This window comes from Pseudophryne corroboree, chromosome 9, assembly GCF_028390025.1.
Source record: "Pseudophryne corroboree isolate aPseCor3 chromosome 9, aPseCor3.hap2, whole genome shotgun sequence".
Lineage (NCBI taxonomy): Eukaryota > Metazoa > Chordata > Amphibia > Anura > Myobatrachidae > Pseudophryne > Pseudophryne corroboree.
The window spans coordinates 104952988-104976084 of NC_086452.1; positions in this window are offsets into that span (position 1 = coordinate 104952988).

Consider the following 23097-nt stretch of genomic DNA (forward strand, 5'->3'; position numbering starts at 1 on the left):
CGGCAGATTACCACACAGTGGTGTGACAGATCTCACAAGTTGCCAAAATACAACAACAGTGATATCTAATGGGGCCATCTGAAAGCCAGAATTTTTCCAAGCGGTGTGATTTACAGTATAGCATATCTGTCAGTTTGAAAACCAACAAGAAAACCACTGAAAAAAAGGATGTAATACAAAAACCAGTGTTCGGTGGCGCTATGTGGATTGGTGTCAGGGAGTGTCTATAGTCAGCATCCGGCTGGAGAAATATTTGCCAGTCTCTAGTGACAAAAGAATATAGTGTAGTACCAGCTGGCACTTTTTTAACATAACAATATAATCACATAAAATATCATGCACACATTATTCAATGTATCCACATTTAAATATAATTATCTTTCTGTACTTGTAAGTTCAGTATAAGTCTGGTAGCCGTCGGCTGGTAGTGCTTCCATAGAAGTACTGACATAAAAGTGTTATTATAATATTAGCGTTATACCTGCGTTAAGTTATGTCATTGGGTGGTCTTCTGTATGCCGAATGTCGGGATCCCGGCGCACAGTATACCGGCGCCGGAATCCCGACACCCGGCATACCGACAACTATTCTCCCTCGTGGGAGAATAAAATAGTGTGGCGCACGTAGCGCGCCACCGTGCTTGCAGCGTGGCGAGCGCAGCGAGCCCGCAAGGGGCTCCTTTGCGCTCGCCACACTGTCGGTATGCCGGCGGTCGGGCTCCCGGCGCCGGTATGCTGGGCGCTGGGAGCCCGAGCGCCGGCATACCGTACGACACCCATGTCATCAGCTGTTATCGATTGCGAACTGACTCCTCACCACTTCTTTTCATCAACAGGTACATTGAACTATCATTACTACCATTGGATGCAAATCAAATAGGATTGTCTTGCCTAGCTGTGTTGTATTGCATAGGTACATTGAAAAAGAGGTGTCACAACTGAGGGCTGGGGCTGACGAGAGGAAGCCTCAGTTGTAGGGACTGAGATGTACTTAAACTTAGAGGGTTGTATCAGACCCTTAGACATGCAGATGGACTTGCAGTACCAGTGCCCGAAGGCGTGACCACAACAACAGGAGTAAAAGTCAATGGATTTTTATTAAGCGCAGTTCTAAAAATACATCGGCAGTACTATTCAGTATGGAATGAGCAAAAGGAAACAATACACAGTTCCTTGATGTGCTGCAGAATAGAGGATGCCTCTGGGTATGGTAATATCAGGTACAGTTCTCATAGACCAGGAGATGGAATGTCCTTAACCAAGACCCGTCTGCAGAATAGTGAAATAATAACAGGAACTGGACAGCATGTGTTTCACTGGAAGCTGGTAGTATTGTAGAATGAGAGTAGACTGCCGAGTATGCCGGGTGGAACCGGGTCAGAGGATGAACTGTGGAGTTATAATGCACAAATGAAGCTAGAGTTCGATGATTATGAAGATCAATGGTTTGTTGATAATTGATGGCGGAGCACCGATGATTCTTGGAAGCAGGACACCGTTGGAAGCTGAATGCTGGAAGCCGGTGTTAGTAATAGCCAGGAGTAGAATGCAAAGGCAAATTGGGCACCGCTGGAAGCTGGATGCTGGTGTTAGCAATAGCCAGGAGTAGAATGCAATGGCTGACTGTGCACCGCTAGAAGCTGGTGTTAGCAATAGCCAGGAGTCAGGCTGCACCGCAAGGTAGTAGGCTGGTGCGGGTCTCTAGTGGAGTTTGGAAGCAGGAGCTGGAAAACCTGAAGCAGAAACAACCACTTGGAGGAGAGACTGGTTCACAGGGTTTGACAACCAAAGCACTGACAATTGCCTGGTTCAGGCACAGGATACTTATATCTGCAGCAAGGCAGGGATTGACTGAGCAATTATGCAAATTCCAGTAGAGCAGCGGATTGGTGGAAACTGAGGCATGTGACTGAAACCAACATGGCTGCACCCATATTAGCACTTGGAGGGAAAGTTAGTTTGAGAAACCATGTGGAGATTCAGCAGTAATGGCGGCAGAGGCCGCGGAGGGCAGGAAACGCCACACTGGCAACTTGCATACTGGAACCATATGGATGACAGCGGAGACCGCGGCAGGCATGAGACGTTACACTGAGAAATCTGTATACTGGAAACACAGGAACGGTGGCGGAGGCCGCGGAGGGCAGGAGACGCCATTCTGAGATTTAACATGAGGCCGCTGTGACAGCGCTGCAGGATGACAGGAGGGAGATGTAGAGTGTGGACATCAGCAGCACAGGTGAGATCCAGCCCTGGACCACTGAGCCAGCCTCAGGAGACATCTGAATGGTAAGTAATGGCGTCCAGTTACCCGGATCGTGACAAGAGGTTTTTTTTTCTTTGTAAAGACTCAGTTGTCTGCCTTGTTAGTATGTAATGCTTGTTTGTCTAAGCTAATTTATTGCCTTAGCTTTTAAGTGGTTGTATTGGGAGGAGTTTGCAATCATTGCATTCACATGGCAAATTTTACTATTTAAAGTTCAGTATAAGACTGGTAACCGTCGGCTGGTAGTGCTTCCATAGAAGTGCTGACATGAAAGTGTTATATAATATTAGCATTATACCTGCGTTAAGTTATATCATTAGCTGTTATCGATTGTGAACTGGCTCCTCATAACTTCTTTTCATCAACAGGTACATTAAACTATCATTACTACTATCGGATGCAAATGAAATAGGATTATCTTGCCTAGCTGTGTTGTATTGCATACAGTAGGTACATTGAAAAAGAGGGGTTTTTTTTCTTTGTAAAGATTCACTTGTCTGCCTTGTTGGTATGTAATGCTTGTTTGTCTAAGCTAAGTTATTGCCTTAGCTTTTAAGTGGTTGTATTGGGAGGAGTTTGCAATCGTTGCATTCACATGGCAAAATTTACTATTTAAAGTTCAGAATAAGGCTGGTAGCCGTCGGCTGGTAGTGCTTTCATAGAAGTGTTATTATAATATTAGCGTTAGACCTGCGTCAAACTGAAGGTAAACAGAAGGGAAACATCAACACACCAAAACTATGACATATGGACTGCCTTAATGCCTCAAAAGTATGTAATTCATCTTATGCATATTATCTGTCTTTTTAAACTATGAAAAGACATCCCCATTGTACTCATTACAGTTTTCTCTTATGCAAACTCATGTATGTTTTTTGATGTAATGATTTGCTTTTCTCGTAGTCCGTAGAGGATGTTGGGCGTCCGCTCAGCGCTTCGTGATCCTGCAGTGGTTACTTAGTTCAGTACTGCTTAGTTCTTGGTTAAGTACTGTTTTGTTACTTGGTAAGTAATATTGTTCAGCCATTGCTGATGTTTCAAGCTAGTTAGCTTGGTTTGCCTTGTGTGTGAGCTGGTGTGAATCTCACCACAATCTGTGTAAAATCCTTCCCTCGAAGTTGTCCATCTCATCGGGCACAGTTTCTAGACTGAGTCTGGTAGGAGGGGCATAGAGGGAGGAGCCAGCCCACACTCTCAAACTCTTAAAGTGCCAGTGGCTCCTAGTGGACCCGTCTATACCCCATGGTACTAATGTGGACCCCAGCATCCTCTAGGACGTAAGAGGAAAAGGGTTTCCTTTTGCACAGATGAGCCATACTTTAATCAGAAACACCCCTACAAATAGCCTTACATCATCCAGGGCACCTGTGAGGGATTGTGCAATGGAGTTTTTGCAGTCAGGAGTTGAGCTGTGTGTATGTGATATTGCACGTTTGGAGGAGCTGCGCAGGAGGAGGGTGCAGGAGGAAGGTGCAGGCTGCGCACCAGATCCAGGTCCCCAGACCACTTCGTACTTCATGTAGGTACCGTGCGAGGGTGTACGTGTGTGGTTGCAGGTTACCCAGGGTCTTGCCATGATGCCTATATCCTGCGTCACTCATCCCTTTAGGATCGCTTTCAGCAGCACACCATGCCTGAGGGATGGCTACTCGGTAGGTACATTCAAGTTATCTTTTACTGTGTTTTTTAATATGTCCTTTAAAAAGTACTATTTTAATGCCTAACAATGTAGTATGACCCTGAACCATATTGGTGTGCTAATTTGGTCAGTAACACACTTATTTGTGCCATGAAGTCAACTTACATTACTCTAATGATTGTGCTTATGTGTAGTAATAACTGACTGTTTGGGTCTGGTAATTAACTAGTGATGAGCAGGTTCGGTTCCTCGGAATCCGAACCCCCCCGAACTTCACCCATTTTACACGGTTCCGAGGCAGACTTGGATCCTCCCGCTTTGCTCGGTTAACCCGAGCGCGCCCGAACGTCATCATCCCGCTGTCGTATTCTCGCGAGATTCGTATTCTATATAAGGAGCCGCGCGTCGCCGCCATTTTCACTCGTGCATTGGAGATGATAGGGAGAGGACGTGCAGCGTTCTTTCAGTTGTGTTCAGTGTGCTGCAAATATCTGTGCTCAGTGTGCTGCAAATATCTGTGCTCAGTGTGCTTGCAAATATCTGTGCTCAGTGTGCTGAAAATATCTACGTTCTCTGCCTGAAAAACGCTCCATATCTGTGCGGCATTGTAGTATAAAGTAGGAGGACAGTGCAGAATTTTGCTGACCAGTGACCATCAGTATTATATCAATACGGTACAGTAGTCCACTGCTCTACCTATCTCTGTGTCGTCAAGTATACTATCCATCCATACCTGTGGTGCATTTAAGTTGTGCGCAGTATATATAGTAGGAGGACAGTGCATAATTTTGCTAACCACCAGTATATAATATATAGCAGTACGGTACAGTAGTGCACTGCTCTACCTACCTCTGTGTCATCTAGTATACTATCCATCCATACCTGTGGTGAATTTAAGTAGTGTGCAGTATATATAGTAGGACAGTGTATAATTTTGCTGACCACCAGTATATAATATATAGCAGTACGGTACAGTAGTCCACTGCTCTACCTACCTCTGTGTCATCAAGTATACTATCCATCCATACCTGTGGTGCATTTAAGTTGTGAGCAGTATATATAGTAGGAGGACAGTGCATAATTTTGCTGACCACCAGTATATAATATATAGCAGTACGGCACAGTAGTCCACTGCTCTACCTACCTCTGTGTCGTCAAGAATACTATCCATCCATACCTGTGGTGCATTTAAGTTGTGCGCAATATATATAGTAGGAGGACAGTGCAGAATTTTGCTGACCACCAGTATATAATATATAGCAGTACGGTACAGTTGTCCACTGCTCTACCTACCTCTGTGTCGTCAAGTATACTATCCATCCATACCTGTGGTGCATTTAAGTTGTGCACAGTATATATAGTAGGGGGACAGTGCATAATTTTGCTGACCACCAGTATATAATATATAGCAGTACGGTACAGTAGTCCACTGCTCTACCTACCTCTGTGTCATCAAGTATACTATCCATCCATACCTGTGGTGCATTTAAGTTGTGCACAGTATATATAGTAGGAGGACAGTGCATAATTTTGCTGACCACCAGTATATAATATATAGCAGTACGGCACAGTAGTCCACTGCTCTACCTACCTCTATGTCGTCAAGAATACTATCCATCCATACCTGTGGTGCATTTAAGTTGTGCGCAATATATATAGTAGGAGGACAGTGCAGAATTTTGCTGACCACCAGTATATAATATATAGCAGTACGGTACAGTTGTCCACTGCTCTACCTACCTCTGTGTCGTCAAGTATACTATCCATCCATACCTGTGGTGCATTTAAGTTGTGCACAGTATATATAGTAGGGGGACAGTGCATAATTTTGCTGACCACCAGTATATAATATATAGCAGTACGGTACAGTAGTCCACTGCTCTACCTACCTCTGTGTCATCAAGTATACTATCCATCCATACCTGTGGTGCATTTAAGTTGTGCACAGTATATATAGTAGGAGGACAGTGCATAATTTTGCTGACCACCAGTATATAATATATAGCAGTACGGTACAGTAGTCCACTGCTCTACCTACCTCTGTGTCATCAAGTATACTATCCATCCATACCTGTGGTGCATTTAAGTTGTGCGCATTATATATAGTAGGAGGACAGTGCATAATTTTGCTGACCACCAGTATATAATATATAGCAGTACGGTACAGTAGGCCATTGCAATTTATATATTACTGGCATATAATTACACACATTAAAAAATGGAGAACAAAAATGTGGAGGGTGAAATAGGGAAAGATCAAGATCCACTTCCACCTCGTGCTGAAGCTGCTGCCACTAGTCATGGGCGAGATGATGAAATGCCATCAACGTCGTCTGCCAAGGCCGATGCCCACTGTCATAGTAGAGAGCATGTAAAATCCAAAAAACAAAAGTTCAGTAAAATGACCCAAAAATCAAAATTAAAAGTGTCTGATGAGAAGCGTAAACTTGCCAATATGCCATTTACGACACGGAGTGGCAAGGAACGGCTGAGGCCCTGGCATATGTTCATGGCTAGTGGTTCAGATTCACATGAGGATGGAAGCACTCATCCTCTCGCTAGAAAAATGAAAAGACAAGCTGGCAAAAGCACAGCAAAGAACTGTGCGTTCTTCTAAATCACAAATCCCCAAGGAGAGTCCAATTGTGTTGGTTGCGATGCCTGACCTTCCCAACACTGGACGGGAAGAGGTGGCACCTTCCACCATTTGCACGCCCCCTGCAAGTGCTGGAAGGAGCACCCACAGTCCAGTTCCTGATAGTCAAATTGAAGATGTCACTGTTGAAGTACACCAGGATGAGGATGTGGGTGTTGCTGGTGCTGAGGAGGAAATTGACAAGGAGGATTCTGATGGTGAGGTGGTTTGTTTAAGTCAGGCACCCGGGAAGACACCTGTTGTCCGTGGGACGAATATGGCCATTGACATGCCTGGTCAAATTAAAAAAAAAATCACCTCTTCGGTGTGGAATTATTTTAACAGAAATGCGGACAACAGGTGTCAAGCCGTGTGTTGCCTTTGTCAAGCTGTAATAAGTAGGGGCAAGGACGTTAACCACCTCGGAACATACTCCCTTATACGTCACCTGGAGCGTATTCATTAGAAGTCATTGACAAGTTCAAAAACTTTGGGTGACAGCGGAAGCAGTCCACTGACAACTAAATCCCTTCCTCTTGTAACCAAGCTCCTGCAAACCACACCACCAACTCCCTCAGTGTCAATTTCCTCCTTAGACAGGAAAGCCAATAGTCCTGCAGGCCATGTCACTGGCAAGTCTGATGAGTCCTCTCCTGCTAGGGATTCCTCCGATGCATCCTTGAGTGTAACGCCTACTGCTGCTGGTGCTGCTGTTGTTGCTGCTGTAAGTCGATCGTCATCCCAGAGGGGAAGTCGGAAGACCACTTGTACTACTTCCAGTAAGCACTTGACTGTCCAACAGTCCTTTGCGAGGAAGATGAAATATCACAGCAGTTATCCTGCTGCAAAGCGGATAACTCAGGCCTTGGCAGCCTGGGTGGTGTTAAACGTGTTTCCGGTATCCACCGTTAATTCACAGAGAACTAGAGTATTGCTTGAGGTACTGTGTCCCCGGTACCAAATACCATCTAGGTTCCACTTCTCTAGGCAGGCGATATCGAGAATGTACACAGACGTCAGAAAAAGAGTCACCAGTGTCCTAAAAAATGCAGTTGTACCCAATGTCCACTTAACCACGGACATGTGTACAAGTGGACCAGGGCAGACTCAGGACTATACGACTGTGACAGCCCACTGGGTAGATGTATTGCCTCCCGCAGCAAGAACAGCAGCGGCGGCACCAGTAGCAGCATCTCGCAAATGCCAACTCGTTCCTAGGCAGGCTACGCTTTGTATCACCGCTTTTCAGAAAAGGCACACAGCTGACAACCTCTAACAGAAACTGAGGAACATCATCGCAGAATGGCTTACCCCAATTGGACTCTCCTGGGGATTTGTGACATCGGACAACGCCACCAATATTGTGCGTGCATTACATGTGGGCATATTCCAGCACGTCCCATGTTTTGCACATACATTGAATTTGGTTGTGCAGAATTTTTTAAAAAACGACAGGGGCGTGCAAGAGATGCTGTCGGTGGCCCGAAGAATTGCGGGCCACTTTCGGCATTCAGCCACCCCGTGCCGAAGACTGGAGCACCAGCAAACACTCCTGAACCTGCCCCGCCATTATCTGAAGCAAGAGGTGGTAACGAGGTGGAATTCAACCCTCTATATGCTTCAGAGGATGGAGGAGCAGCAAAAGGCCATTCAAGCCTATACAGCTACCTACGATATAGGCAAAGGAGGGGGAATGTACCTGACTCAAGCGCAGTGGAGAATGATTTCAACGTTGTGCAAGGTTCTGCAACCCTTTGAACTTGCCACACGTGAAGTCAGTTCAGACACTGCCAGCCTGAGTCAGGTCATTCCCCTCATCAGGCTTTTGCAAAAGAAGCTGGAGAGATTGAAGGAGGAGCGAAAAACGGAGCGATTCCGCTAGGCATGTGGGACTTGTGGATGGAGCCCTTAATTCGCTTAACCAGGATTCACGGGTGGTCAATCTGTTGAAATCAAATCAGAGCACTACATTTTGGCCACCGTGCTGGATCCTAGGTTTAAAGCCTACGTTGGATCTCTCTTTCCGGCAGACACAAGTCTGCAGAGGTTCAAAGACCTGCTGGTGACACACTTGTCAAGTCAAGCGGAACGTGACCCGTCAACAGCTCCTCCTTCACATTCACCTGCAACTGGGGCTGCGAAGAAAAGGCTAAGAATTCCGAGCCCATCCGCTGGCGGTGATGCAGGGCAGTCTGGAGCGAGTGCTGACATCTGGTCCGGACTGAAGGACCTGCCAACGATTACTGACATGTCGTCTACTGTCACTGCATATGATTCTGTCACCATTGAAAGAATGGTGGAGGATTACATGAGTGACCGCATACAAGTAGGCACGTCAGACAGTCCGTACGTATACTGGCAGGAAAAAGGCAATTTGGAGGCCCTTGCAGAAACTGGCTTTATTCTACCTAAGTTGCCCCCCCTCCAGTGTGTACTCCGAAAGAGTGTTTAGTGCAGCCGCTCACCTTGTCAGCAATCGGCGTACGAGGTTACTTCCAGAAAATGTGGAGAAGATGATGTTCATCAAAATGAATTATAATCAATTCCTCAGTGGAGACATTCACCAGCAATTGCCTCCAGAAAGTACACAGGGACCTGAGATGGTGGATTCCAGTGGGAACTAATTAATAATCTGTGAGGAGGGGGATGTACACAGTGAAAAGGGTGAGGAATCGGACGATGAGGAGGAGGTGGACATCTTGCCTCTGTAGAGCCAGTTTGTGCAATGAGAGATTGATTGCTTCTTTTTTGGTGGGTGCCCAAACCAACCAGTCATTTCAGTCACAGTCGTGTGGCAGACCCTGTCGCTGAAATGATGGGTTCATTAAAGTGTGCATGTCCTGTTTATACAACATAAGGGTGGGTGGGAGGGCCCAAGGACAATTCCATCTTGCACCTCTTTTTTCTTTCATTTTTCTTTGCATCATGTGCTGTTTGGGGACTATTTTTTAAATCTGCCATCCTGTCTGACACTGCAGTGCCACTCCTAGATGGGCCAGGTGTTTGTGTCGGCCACTTGGGTCGCTTAGCTTAGTCATCCAGCGACCTTGGTGCACCTCTTTTTTTCTTTGCATCATGTGCTGTTTGGGGACTATTTTTTGGAAGTGCCATCCTGTCTGACACTGCAGTGCCATTCCTAGATGGGCCAGGTGTTTGTGTCGGCCACTTGGGTCGCTTAGCTTAGTCATCCAACGACCTTGGTGCAAATTTTAGGACTAAAAATAATATTGTGAGGTGTGAGGTGTTCAGAATAGACTGGAAATGAGTGGAAATTATGGTTATACTATACTATCGGATCAAAATGACCCCCAAATTCTATGATTTAAGCTGTTTTTGAGGGGTTTTTGAAAAAAAACACCCAAATCCAAAACACCCCCGAATCCGACAAAAAATTTTCAGGGAGGTTTTGCCAAGACGAGTCCGAATCCAAAACACGGCCGCGGAACCGAATCCAAAACCAAAACACAAAACCCGAAAAATGTCCGGTGCACATCACTAATAAATTAACTATACCTTAGTGCGTAACAAATACCTGAAAACAAATGTAATTAATCATTCACAACCACAACTTATGTTTTGCAGGGGATTCAGGGTATGGGTGTCTACCGTGGCTCATGACAACTCTGCGTAATCCACAAAGCCCTTCACAGCACCAATATAACTATGCACACATTGCCACCCGCAATGTTGTGGAATGCACTTTTGGAGTGCTGAAAAGTCGTTTCAGGTGTTTGGACCGGTCATCAGGTACACTACTTTATCAACCACCCAAAGTAGTGATGATCGTCCTGGCTTGCTGCATGCTGCATAACATTGCCCTGGGCCAAGACAATTATGCAGAGGAAGGCATTGCAGCAGTTGTGGAGGAAGCGGAACCTACACGTGTTAGGGCAAATAGGATTACGCGGAGGGGGGATTCGGAATGAGATTATACGGCAGAATTTCTCAGGTAATTTGCTTGAATTTCCTTGCTTCATTTAAAAAACTAAAAAAAAAACTCATATTCCTTTCAATGTCCATTAACATATATTTTTTTCCCCTCCAAATGTTTAGGGTAATGTGGCCCAACCCTAAGAAGTTCGCCCATATCTGCTGCTTGCTTATATACATACATGCTGGTAAGTTATTGATTTTACACATGTAAATTTAAAACATTGAATAAATGTCAGTATTGACATGGATTTTAACCCATACTCTGTTATATATGTGCTTCCACATTGGCCTTGCTTTTTCCATTAAGAAACAACCTACATTTGCCAAATGTACAGCTAAAATTACTTAGACAAAATGCATATGTGGTTTCAACATTTTTTACTGTGAAGTCATTGTTGAGCATAAACATGGGTAAAAAGATTACAATAAGTCCCACATTTCAAACATTACAAATATAGAAAAACACAATCCAAAAAAGAGAGAAACCTTAATCTTAAATGTTGATTCACATTATTTTTTGCTCTGTGATCTGCTGGAAGCAGACTTGCCTACTTTTGGGACCCTACCCCTTATTCTTACACTATGGCATGGGGGAGAGGTACTTATAGGTGTACTTGATACACTACTTATAGTTGAAGGTGCATTCGGCATTATTGGTTGGGCTTCAGCAGTAAGGTGTGTGTGTGTGTGTGTGTAGGGACATTCATGCATTTGTTTGTGACCTTATGGCATCTGTTTGGGCCCCAATTGTTTCATTTTGTGCCCTAATAGCATCTGTTTGGGCCCTTAGTGCATTACTAATTTCAGATAGCCTCGTATCTAGAGTTGTTGCCATCCGGATTCTGGTACCCTCGGCTACTCTTTCAGTGTGTGCTACTTTACATAGTTGCTGGCACATATTTTTAAGGTAGCCCTGCAGATGGAGCATTTGTTGGTTTTGGGTGGCTATGAAATCAAGCTGTTTTGATTTAAAAGTGTCTAATAACCTTGCAAGTTGGTCAGAAGTAGGGGGTGGTGGTGTGGTTTATATATGCTGGGTTTCCAGGACAGTGGGTCGACTTTCTGCAATGGATGCCTGTGTTGTTTGTTCTTCAGCAGGAAATGCCTCCACTGGCTCCAAAATAATTGCCAGGTCCTCTTCACTTAGATTTCAGTTTGAGCACACCCCACACAAATCTAACTCTCTCTGCACATGTTACATCTGCCCCACCTGCAGTGCACATGGTTTTGCCCAACTGCTAACAAATTTGCTGCTGCGATCAACTCTGAATTAGGCTCAATGTTCTTTTCTCACTGAATTAAATAAATAATTATACCACCAATTGCAGGCTCCGTGGTCAGCGTGGGATTCCTCTATTAGGGAGATTACCTCCAAAATGCTGTTGGGTCTCCATTACCGCCTCCAAGTCTCACTAATCATCAGCTGTGTCTAGCAAGAGTCACAGCAAGTGGGCGGTTTCCAAACCCAGTCTGGTCACATGGAGATCCTAGTTCACCCTGCCCCTCTCCATGTGCAAGCCCGAATACTGGTGGTCTCTATATATGCATACCATACTTGCCAACTCTCCCTGAATGTCAGGGAGACTCCCTGAAATAGCAGCTATCGCCCTAACTCCCTGAATAGTCTAGCTGTCTCGCAATCTCCCTAATTGCACCTTACATTATATAGCTGTTATGTACTTGGTATAAAAATAAATAGCTACGCTATGTAGACAAAAGTGATTTCCCGTTCAAGTGAAATGGTGTACTTCTGCAGCAGACATGTGTTAGTGAATGTATAAAGCAGGTATAGGGGCACTGATTAGATCATTTGCTAATGAAATGGCTTGCCGGAAGGAGCTAACCGAGTTTGAAAAGGCTGCGCGATGTCCTGTTTCCAGGGTGGTGCTGGACTGGCATACACAAAATTCAGCAGCCCGGATGCACTGGCCAGCTCAGAGTCCAGATCTTAACCCCACTGAGAACTTCTGGGTGGAATTGGAGCGACAGGTGTATTCTAGCCAAACTCGACCTTATTCAGTGTCACAGTTGGTCATTGTACTTAAGGCAGAATGGCAAAACAAACCGCCTGCTGTTGTCCAGGAACTTGTGGACCGTTTGCCAAGAAGGGTGTCTGCAGTAATCACTGCGCATGGTGGACCTACAAAGTACTGGATGTGGTCTGTTAGAAAGACGGTTAAAAGGTTGACGTTCAATAGGTAGATACAGTCGACAGGGTCAAAAGATCAACATGAAAAAAGGTTGACAAAAAAGTAACCCTTTCTTGTGCTATTTTGCATTTGTAAACATATTTCAACCAAATCCATTGAAATACGTCCCCTTGTCGTCTCGCTTTGCTCGCGACGCTTTGGGTTACTAAAGGTATGTGACATGGATAGTGAATGCAGCAAAAGTTGTAAAAACATGAAAAAAAACTAAAAAATATGTCAACCTTTTTCATGTCGACCTTTTGACTGTCAACCCTATGGTGTCGACCTATTGACTGTCGACCTTTTAACTGTCTATCTAACAACCACCTCCCCAAAGTACTGACGTCAGTAAAATCTCATTGATCTATTAGCTGTCAGTGTCCAATCACTTTTGTCTACATAGTGTATCTATAAAATGGGATGATCAGTGGCAGGTCCTTGCATTGGTTATTAGGCACAATGATCACTATGGCTACATTAATTTTCAAATAAGGTTTCTTGTGGCCCGTTATGTGAAACCACATGTGAGTAGAACACAATACATGAATGAGAGATGAAATGTATCAGTGTCTTTTCATCACAAGTAGATGTTACTGAGCTACAATGCAGCAATGCTCTGGCGGACCAGCACACGTCCACTGCAACACTGCACTCATAGGTGCTGCTTTCCCAATCTCCCTCAAATTCTTTTTAAGAAGTAGGTAAGTATAATATGTAATGCCTCTAGAACCATATGTAATAGTGAATAAGCTGGTGTCCCCTCGTGCTCCTCTCACCCCTTTCCTCAAGTATATAACAGAGTAAAATCCCACTTGCCTTGCAGGACGCTCACAATTTTTTGGGGCAGTCCCCCGCATCCATGGCAGAAAGGTCACATCTCCCGGATCCCACTTGATGTAAAGACAATATATTATAGGGAGCAATTCTGTAGTACTGTATACAGAGAATTACATCCAGTATACAGTATTATAGAAGTGCCGTGGGGCAGCTGTCAGTGACATATACTGAGAATTACATGATTACAAAGGATTACACTAGTGGTACTGTGCAGCAGTCAGTGACATATACTGAGAATTACATGATTACAAAGGATTACACTAGTGGTACTGTGCAGCTGTCAGTGACATATACTGAGAATTACATCCACTATCCCCAAATCCAAAGTCTGGAGTCCTGTATGAAAACCAGGGAACGTGTTATTCTCTTCTTCATCCTCTCTGTTCCTGACAGAAGAAAACAAAGGAAAATTCAAGTATTTTAAAACCTCCCTGAGCCATGTGAAGCCCCCAGCCGCCACTGTTGGAGGTGATCAGTGATGTAGTTTCCATTACATAGGTGCAGATCAGGTGTAGGGATGAGAGGGGGAATGCGGTCAGATGGTAGACACTCATTATGTAGACAGTGAGTATGGAGATGGGATGTAGCTAATATACAGACTGTCAGGATCCCGGCATTCAGGATCCTGACGCTGGAATCCCGACAGCTGCTAAAATGCCTGCAGTCAGGATTCCTACTCGGGTGGTAAGTCCACGCCACCACCTGAGGGAGAACAGAACCCGTGCACAGGACCTGAAGCGTGGTGAGCGCAGTGAGCCTGTGAGGAGAATCGCTGCCGGTATTGCGGCTGCTGGCGGGATGCTGCTGTCAGGATCCCATTAGCCGGCATATCATACTGAATCATTACATAACATTGCCAGGGGCCAGGATCCTGACACGGGTGTAATGCAACTCAGAGCACTGTAACTGTGAAAAGCAGCAGAAGATAGCAAGCAGCAAAGTTGTAAAAACCGGCAAGCCAATCAGAACAGTACTTAAAAAATGTCTAAGCCACACTGGTTTTGCTCTTAGCTTCCCTGATCTCCTACCTCACCTTGCTGTGAGCACAAAGACATCAATATAAAGGAATGCACAATTCTGGGGTGTAAACTGCGTAATACACAATTTGGTGCGTTAATAGGATGCAGTTCGCGACTTCCTACTACACTGGCTAGAACACCTATGGTGCATGACTGCCCATGCTGTGCAAACTTTGCAGCTGTCTTCCTAGCCCTGCCATAGCTATCCAAAACTGACTCAGAGAACGTCCTAGGGCGATCACCCACCGACATCCTAGAAGACACCACATCCACCAGAGCATCCAGATCATCTGACAGCTCTTCCTCAGACCCTGCAAATAAAGGAAAAAACCCATCGCAGGCCAACAAAGAGGACGCCCTGCAACAGGATTAGCGGTAGAGAACAGGAGAGGAGAAACCAAAGGCACAGCAGAAGGCAAACCAGCTGTTGCTAAAGCCTGCAAAATCTAGGCAACTATCAGGGTCAATTGATCAGCGGAAAGGGGTAAAAGAGACAAAGATGTATTCTCGGCTGCAACAGGTGACATAGCAACTGACTGGGACAGTAAGGGGTTACCAGCTGGCAGACATGTCTATATGCCTGTGTGGGGTAGGTAAGGGGCATCCTGCCTGGGAGCCAGGGAGGATAGAGCCTGGTTGCCAGCAGCCAAAGTGTCTAAAACAGCTGCAGTCAGGAGGGAAGGCACAGCAGTAGCTGGTACTTGGCGGTCATCATCCTCAGGGGAAAATGGCCTCCGATGCCCTTTCCACCTAGCCCTCCTGCAGCAAGCATAATGGCAGCCATGATGGGACACCCTACTGGCTGCATTGTGGGTGGCTGGCAACATGTTTAAACTTTATGCTCCACCTACAACAGGAGAAGCCCAAGTGGCAGGTCCCACAACCATCATCACAAATCTGAGCTTCGCTCCTGGTTTGTGGCTGCTGTGGGCACACGCCTGCCGCGTATCAAGCAAGGAGTGCTGACTAGAAGAACCCGGCTAAAATAGCCCCCGGGAGCAACAGTGCTGGCCGCATCCAGCAAGCCGCAGCATGTTGCAGTCCCATGTCAGGTGACAGAGGAGTCAGTCAGACGGGCAGTGGCTGCGATCTGGCAGTGGGGGCGCTGCATGCTGGTTCACCAAAAGAAGGAGGACAGGGAGAATAGGAAGAAAAGATAAGGAGTACAGGGAGCAGCATAAAGAACAAAAGCTAGAGAGAGAGAAATAAAGGCCTGGAGAAACTAAGTAAAGAAAGAAAAACAATTGGCAGCAAAAACATTTAAACACCAACTTTATTCAAATAATAAAAAATATTTATAATAAATTATTCTTTTATAATAAAAATAAATGAGCAATGTGACTACACAGACAGTGCCACCTCTGGTACAGCAAAGCCTAGAACCCCATCCCTAAAAAACCCTAACTGGATAAAAATAAACCATGTATCTCACACAATCCCCCCATTTAGCCTCGTTGTTTAACCCACGATAGGCCTACTCTGCTTTCTGTTATTATTGTGTTCTGGAAATATATAGTAGGATACTAAAAAATAAAATGATAATGTAAAAAAAAAAAAAAAGCCGGCCTCCAAACCTCCCCCTCTAGCCGGGCCAATCACACACCTTATTTTGTGTTGTAATGGTTTGATGGAAAAATAAGAATTTACTCACCGGTAATTCTATTTCTCGTAGTCCGTAGTGGATGCTGGGAACTCCGTAAGGACCATGGGGAATAGACGGGCTCCGCAGGAGACTGGGCACACTAAAGAAAGATTAGGTACTATCTGGTGTGCACTGGCTCCTCCCTCTATGCCCCTCCTCCAGACCTCAGTTAGAATCTGTGCCCGGCCATGGAAAGGGAGTTACCCAATAGCTGCTTTTTTGTATTGATTTGCGCCTAAATTTATGTGCCCCCCCCCTCTCTTTTTAACCCGTCTTGTACCTGGATACTGCAGGGGAGAGTCTGGGGAGCTGCTTCCAGCGGAGCTGTGAAGGGAAAATGGCGCTGGTGTGCTGAGGAAGAAGACCCCGCCCCCTCAATGGCGGGCTTCTGTCCCGTTTTTCATGTAAAAAATGGCGTTTTTTTTTTACATATATACAGTGCTAGACTGTATATATGTATGTTTTTGTGCCAAAGGTACTTCAATTGCAGCCCAGGGCGCCCCCCCACCCCCAGCACCCTGCACCCTACAGTGACCGGAGTGTGTAAGTGTGCTGGGAGCAATGGCGCACAGCTGCGGTGCTGTGCGCTACCTTAATGAAGACAGGAGTCTACAGCCGCCGATTTCGTTGTCTTCTAGCTTCTGTTCTTCTGGCTCTGCAAGGGGGATGGCGGGACGGCGGCGCGGCTCCGGGAACGGATGATCGAGGACAGGTGCCTGTGTTCGAACCCTCTGGAGCTAATGGTGTCCAGTAGCCTAAAAAGCACAGGCTAGCTGCAAGCAGGTAGGTATGCTTCTCTCCCCTTAGTCCCACGTAGCAGTGAGTCTGTTGCCAGCAGAAGCTCACTGAAAATAAAAAACCTAATAAATACTTTCTTTTCTAGTAAGCTCAGGAGAGCCCACTAGGAGCACCCAGCTCTGGCCGGGCACAGATTCTAACTGAGGTCTGGAGGAGGGGCATAGAGGGAGGAGCCAGTGCACACCAGATAGTACCTAATCTTTCTTTAGAGTGCCCAGTCTCCTGCGGAGCCCGTCTATTCCCCATGGTCCTTACGGAGTTCCCAGCATCCACTAGGACGTCAGAGAAAATACATTAACTCACTTAGGGGCCCATTTATCAAGGGTTGCATATTGAATGCGATCTGGACTATATCTTAACACCCAGAATCGCATTGCAATATGCAATCCTATCGAGTGTATGTATCATCTGGCACCTGCAGGGACAGGGATCCTGGGCCTAATTCAGATCTGTTCGCTTGCTAGTGTTTTTCGCTGCCCAGCGATCAGGTAACTACTGCGCATGCGTATGCACCGCAATGCGTAGGCGCGCCATACAGTTACAAAGCGGATTGTTGTTGTGCACTGGTTCTAGCGAAGAAACCATTTGCACAGGCGTTCGCAAGGAGATTGACAGGAAGAGGGCGTTTGTGGATGGCAACTGACCGTTTTCTAGGAGTTGTTGAAAAAACGCAGGCGTGTCAAAGCGTTTGCAGGGAGGGTGTCAGACGTCAATACCGGCTTCGAATAGGCTGAAGTGATCGCAGCGGCTGAGTAAGGTCAGAGCTACTCAGAAACTGCACAAGCTGTTATTGTACAGGGAGGCTGCACACGCATTCGCACATTTGTAAAGCTTAAATACACTCCTATAGGTGGCGTCTATCTGTTCGCAGCGCTGCAAAAACTAGCGAGCGAACAGATCTGAATTAGGCCCCCTGTGCATGCGCGCATAGAGGCATTTCAGATGGAGGGTTCCCAGGGAACCCAGACGGATTTACTTTTTCGCGATCTGTAGCCCATAGGCTACAATAGGGTATCCCAATCAAATGATTGCGGTAGCTGTGGGGGTGACCGCAATGCACAGAGTCATTTCCGGCGGAGGGTTCCCAGGCAACCCAGCCGGATCTACTTTTTGCGATCCATAGCCCATAGGCTACAATGGGCTACCGCAATACTGCGAGGGACAATGGGGGTGATTCAGACTGCATTGCTGCATCGGCAGGGAATTACTATGTGCAGTACACTCGCGCGGCGATGCACTGCGCATGTGCAGCCAGTGAGATGCGAAAGCATCTCACTGGTGCGATCGCCACTGATTGATTGACAGGCAGAGGCAGTCGCGCGGCAGGAGGGGGCGTGCCAATGTCGTTAGAACGCCGTTGGTGGGGCGCGGTCCGGACTGTTGGGTGGGCGGGCCACTGCGGCTACGTGACGTCACAGACGTGGACGTGGCAGTTAGGCCTCTGCCAGCTAGCAGAAGCTGCGCTGGCAGGGAGCTACATGTCAGGTACAAAAGCATTGCCGCTCTGCGATGCTTTTGTACCTATGTGGGGGCGGGGGGGGGCAGGGCCTGACATGTGGGGCGGACTAGCCCTGTTCTGGGCATCCCCCCCCCCCCCCTCCGCATGTCAGAGTTAAGGATCGTAGATGTGCTAAATTTAGCACATCTACGATCAACTCTGAACTACCCCCAATTTTTTGCATTCCCGATATTGATACATCGAGCAGCATCGCATCCCCCATAGAAACCTATGGGGAATGTGGCTGCGGGCAGAAATGGAGGGATTGCAGCAGGTATAGCGCAAATATTATTTGATAAATGGGCCCCTAACTATTAAAATGTTAATGTTAAAAAAAAAAAAAAATACCGGCCTCCAAACTGCCCCCTCTAGCCGGCCCATCACACGCCTGTTTTAATTTGATGTTATGATTGTATTAAAAAAAAAAAAATTGTAAAATTGTAAACTTAAAAAAATTAACATTTTTAAATAATTGTAAGACATTTTTACAAATTACAGAATACTTATAAAGTCTAATAATTAAAATGTAAATGTAAAATGGAAAATATGAAATATAGAAAAATTTAAAATTGCTTCTACCTATAACAAAATGTTAGCAAATTATAAAATACCCCCCACTAAATTTTAAAATGTAAATTTAAAAAATTGTAATATTAAAATTTAAAAATAGTAAAATTTAAAAACATTAATTTTTTTTTACTAAGTCAGAAAATAATAAATAATCTTCCAAGTTGTAATCAATCTTCTCATCGCAGATGTTCTATATAATTACAAAAAATATATATCAGTACATTGGTAACATCTCAGAACAAGATACAATATAACATAATATATATATCTTTAACTCCATGCAGAAAAAATATAGACTTTTTTAAACAATACTTAGTACAGTACAACATGACGGCTCCGCAGGAGATAAGATGCTTTGTGATGCTTCTTTTTGCACTAATGCGCTCATTTGTAAAGTAAGCACCTGGACCTGCACATCAAGGGGGGGCTATTTCAATGGTGTGGAGCAATATCGTAATGGGAAAAGCTGGATGGAACAGAGTGTTTGTAGCTAAATGTTGGGTGGCTGCATTTACTGGACACAATATATCAATAAGACTGAAGGGGCGGAGACTTAGAATCTACAGAGGCATTCTTTGGCTAGCAAGAGGTCACAGAGTCTCTTCCCTGCTTAAGGATCTTTCTTTTACAGGTTCTCAGAAGATGCTGGTAAGTCAGAGATGTTCAGTAGGACAGCTTTTGTATCAACCAGGCACTTTTGATATACTGTATGTGTCTTACTGAGTGCACAAATACTCATTGTAATAAAAGCATTGATATGTAAAAGGGAAACACACAGTAAGGACAGTCCACATCCCCTACAGTCCCCTCACTCATGATTAATGTCACGTGATGCTTGTTTTAGAAGAAAGTGCAATATGGGAAAATAACGAACAGGGTGATGGTAATTAATAGTAGGCAGGAAAATAAATTAGTGATACACAAAAGTGGCAAGTTGGGCAAAAAAACAACGTATTGGCCTATTACAAGTGCTTGCAATGAAGGGGGTAGATCCAGACACAAACACAGAATTCCCCCATCCTATATGATAGCAGTAATGCAGAGAAGTCAGGTTATATATGTAACTGTTTTCTGCATTACTACTAGTGATGAGCGGGTTCGGTTTCTGAGAAACCGAACCCCCTTGAACTTCACCCTTTTTAGACGGGTCCGAGCCATACTCGGATTCTCCCGTATGGCTCGGTTAACCCGAGCGCGCCCGAACGTCATCATCCCGCTGTCGGATTCTCGCGAGATTCAGATTCTATATAAGCAGCCGCGCGTCGCCGCCATTTTCACACGTGCATTGAGATTGATAGGGAGAGGACGTGGCTGGCGTCCTCTCCGTTTATATAGTTATATACTACACAGTTGATCTGATTGCTTAGCTTATTGTGGGGAGGATTGGGGAGCAGCTGTTAGGAGGAGTACAGTGCAGAGTTTTGCTAATAGTGACCACCAGTTTTTTATCCGTTCTCTGCCTGAAAAAAACGCTCCATACCATATCTGTGCTCAGTGTGCTGCATGATATATCTGTGCTGAGTGCTCACACTGCTTAATTGTGGGGACTGGGGAGCAGCTATAGCAGGAGTACAGTGCACAGTTTTGCTGACAGTGACCACCAGTATACGTTTGTCTGCCTGAAAAACACTCCTGTGGTGTCTTTTTTTTTTATACTATAAACGCAGTCTGCTGACAGTGTCCACCAGGTCCATTATACTGTATATAGCAGTACGGTAGGCCACTGCTGTACCTACCTCTGTGTCGTCACTCGTCGTCCATAAGTATACTATCCATCCATCTACATTGTATACCTGTGGTGTCTTTTTTTTTTTATACTATAAACGCAGTCTGCTGACAGTGTCCACCAGGTCCATTATACTGTATATAGCAGTACGGTAGGCCACTGCTGTACCTACCTCTGTGTCGTCACTCGTCGTCCATAAGTATACTATCCATCCATCTACATTGTATACCTGTGGTGTCTTTTTTTCTTTATACTATAAACGCAGTCTGCTGACAGTGTCCACCAGGTCCATTATACTGTATATAGCAGTACGGTAGGCCACTGCTGTACCTACCTCTGTGTCGTCACTTGTCGTCCATAAGTATACTATCCATCCATCTACATTGTATACCTGTGGTGTCTTTTTTTCTTTATATTATAAACGCAGTCTGCTGACAGTGTCCACCAGGTCCATTATACTGTATATAGCAGTACGGTAGGCCACTGCTGTACCTACCTCTGTGTCGTCACTCGTCGTCCATAAGTATACTATCCATCCATCTACACTGTATACCTGTGGTGTCTTTTTTTCTTTATACTATAAACGCAGTCTGCTGACAGTGTCCACCAGGTCCATTATACTGTATATAGCAGTACGGTAGGCCACTGCTGTACCTATCTCTGTGTCGTCACTCGTCGTCCATAAAGTATACTATCCATCCATCTACATTGTATACCTGTGGTGCCTTTTAGTTGTGCGCATTAAAATATGGAGAACAAAAATGTGGAGGTTAAAAAAATAGGGAAAGATCAAGATCCACTTCCACCTCGTGCTGAAGCTGCTGCCACTAGTCATGGCCGAGACGATGAAATGCCATCAACGTCGTCTGCCAAGGCCGATGCCCAATGTCATAGTAGAGAGCATGTAAAATCCAAAACACAAAAGATCAGTAAAATGACCCAAATATCAAAATTAAAAGCGTCTGAGGAGAAGCGTAAACTTGCCAATATGCCATTTACGACACGGAGTGGCAAGGAACGGCTGAGGCCCTGGCCTATGTTCATGGCTAGTGGTTCAGCTTTACATGAGGATGGAAGCACTCATCCTCTCGCTAGAAAAAAGAAAAGACTTAAGCTGGCAAAAGCACAGCAAAGAACTGTGCATTCTTCGAAATCACAAATCCCCAAGGAGAGTCCAATTGTGTCGGTTGCGATGCCTGACCTTCCCAACACTGGACGGGAAGAGCTTGCACCTTCCACCATTTGCACGCCCCCTGCAAGTGCTGGAAGGAGCACCCGCAGTCCAGTTCCTGATAGTCAAATTGAAGATGTCAGTGTTGAAGTACACCAGGATGAGAATATGGGTGTTGCTGGCGCTGGGGAGGAAATTGACAAGGAGGATTCTGATGGTGAGGTGGTTTGTTTAAGTCAAGCACCCGGGGAGACACCTGTTGTCTGTGGGACGAATATGGCCATTGACATGCCTGGTCAAAATACAAAAAAAATCAGCTCTTCGGTGTGGAATTATTTCAACACAAATGCGGACAACAGGTGTCAAGCCGTGTGTTGCCTTTGTCAAGCTGTAATAAGTAGGGGTAAGGACGTTAACCACCTCGGAACATCCTCACTTATACGTTACCTGCAGCGCATTCATCATAAGTCAGTGACAAGTTCAAAAACTTTGGGCGACAGCGAAAGCAGTCCACTGACCACTAAATCCCTTCCTCTTGTAACCAAGCTCCCGCAAACCACACCACCAACTTCCTCAGTGTCAATTTCCTCCTTACCCAGGAAAGCCAATAGTCCTGCAGGCCATGTCACTGGCAAGTCTGACGAGTCCTCTCCTGCCTGGGATTCCTCCGATGCATCCTTGAGTGTAACGCCTACTGCTGCTGGCGCTGCTGTTGTTGCTGCTGGGAGTCGATCGGCATCCCAGAGGGGAAGTCAGAAGACCACTTGTACTACTTCCAGTAAGCATTTGACTGTCCAACAGTCCTTTGCGAGGAAGATGAAATATCACAGCAGTCATCCTGCTGCAAAGCAGATAACTCAGGCCTTGGCAGCCTGGGCGGTGAGAAACGTGGTTCCGGTATCCATCGTTACTTCAGAGCCAACTATAGACTTGATTGAGGTACTGTGTCCCCGGTACCAAATACCATCTAGGTTCCATTTCTCTAGGCAGGCGATACCGAAAATGTACACAGACCTCAGAAAAAGAGTCACCAGTGTCCTAAAAAATGCAGTTGTACCCAATGTCCACTTAACCACGGACATGTGGACAAGTGGAGCAGGGCAGACTCAGGACTATATGACTGTGACAGCCCACTGGGTAGATGTATTGCCTCCCGCTGCAAGAACAGCAGCGGC